Below are 1,232 nucleotides of genomic sequence, written 5' to 3' on the forward strand. Positions count from 1 at the left end.
ACGGGCAGAGCGTAAAAAATTCTGTTCTCACGCACTTGTCTTTGTGTGTGTGTCAATGGTTTTTCAATTGGTTCTCATCAATACACTGTGATTTGGAGGTTAAGTGAACCGGAACCGGAAATTCACGTGTATACGTGTGACAGTGTGTGGGTGTATCTTTTTGTTTGTATGTTATATTAGTTTGGCATTAGCTGACAGCAACATTTAAGAATGATATCTTGGACATTTTACTTTAAGATAGAAATGTTGTGCAAAAAGACAAAAGAAGAACTTAAGTTAAATTGTCAGAGTTACCAATATACCAATTACAACTATTTGAGAGGGGAACAGAGGCCAACATTATAGGTCATCCTTTTGGAGAATAAAAATTGGAAAATAATTATTAAATTAATTTGAAAAAATGAGTGAGACATTTAATGCTAAATTAAATGAGGTGAATCCAAAAAAATTTTGAAAAATATTCTTTACAAATGCTGGCTCTGCTAGGCCTTCAGAAAAACCTCCAGAAGGGGCCTCAAAAAATAGAAATTTTTTAAAAATTCAAGCTCTGCTAGGCCTTTAGTAAAATATTTTTAAGAAATATACCTCCGAAAAGGCCCCTAGAAAAAATATATATTTTTAAAAAAAACATAGGCATTCTGATGGGCATTAAAAAAATATTTTAAAAAAGAAACTTTGCTCTTTTAGCATTCAAGGTTATATAAAATAATTTTTTTTTAATCCAAGCCCTGAGAGTCCTTCAGAAAAAATATTTTTAAAAAATTATTTAGTCGTTTAGAATATATTCCTACAAAATACAGGAATTAGCCCTGATTGCCCTTTAAAAATATACTGTAGCCATGTTGGGCCTTAAAAGAAATATACTGCAGCGCTGTTCGGCATTTAAAATACTTCTAAAAATTAGAGGTTGAAAAAATTAATTCTCTAAAAATGCACGCTTAAAGGTCTATTTGGGCTTTAAACATTTTTCTTTAAAAATCCAACTTTAAGGTCTGTTTAGGCTTTAAAAAGTATTCTTTAAAAATCAGCTTAAATAAAAAGTTCTTTAAAATACCGAGCTCAGTTAGACCTACAAAAAATAATTTGTTGTTTTTGCCCTGTCTTAAAATACTTCTAAAAATAAAGCTTGAATCGAATTATTTCAAAAATATTCTTTAAAAACCCACGCATAAAGGTCTGTTTGGGCTTCAAAAAATATTTTTTAAAAATCCATGGCAAGAGCTCGGATAGGG

Source organism: Musca vetustissima, unplaced genomic scaffold, assembly GCF_032173495.1.
Source record: "Musca vetustissima isolate MV318-11 ecotype Yass unplaced genomic scaffold, APGP_CSIRO_Mvet_v1 utg36870, whole genome shotgun sequence".
Taxonomy (NCBI): Eukaryota; Metazoa; Arthropoda; class Insecta; order Diptera; family Muscidae; genus Musca; species Musca vetustissima.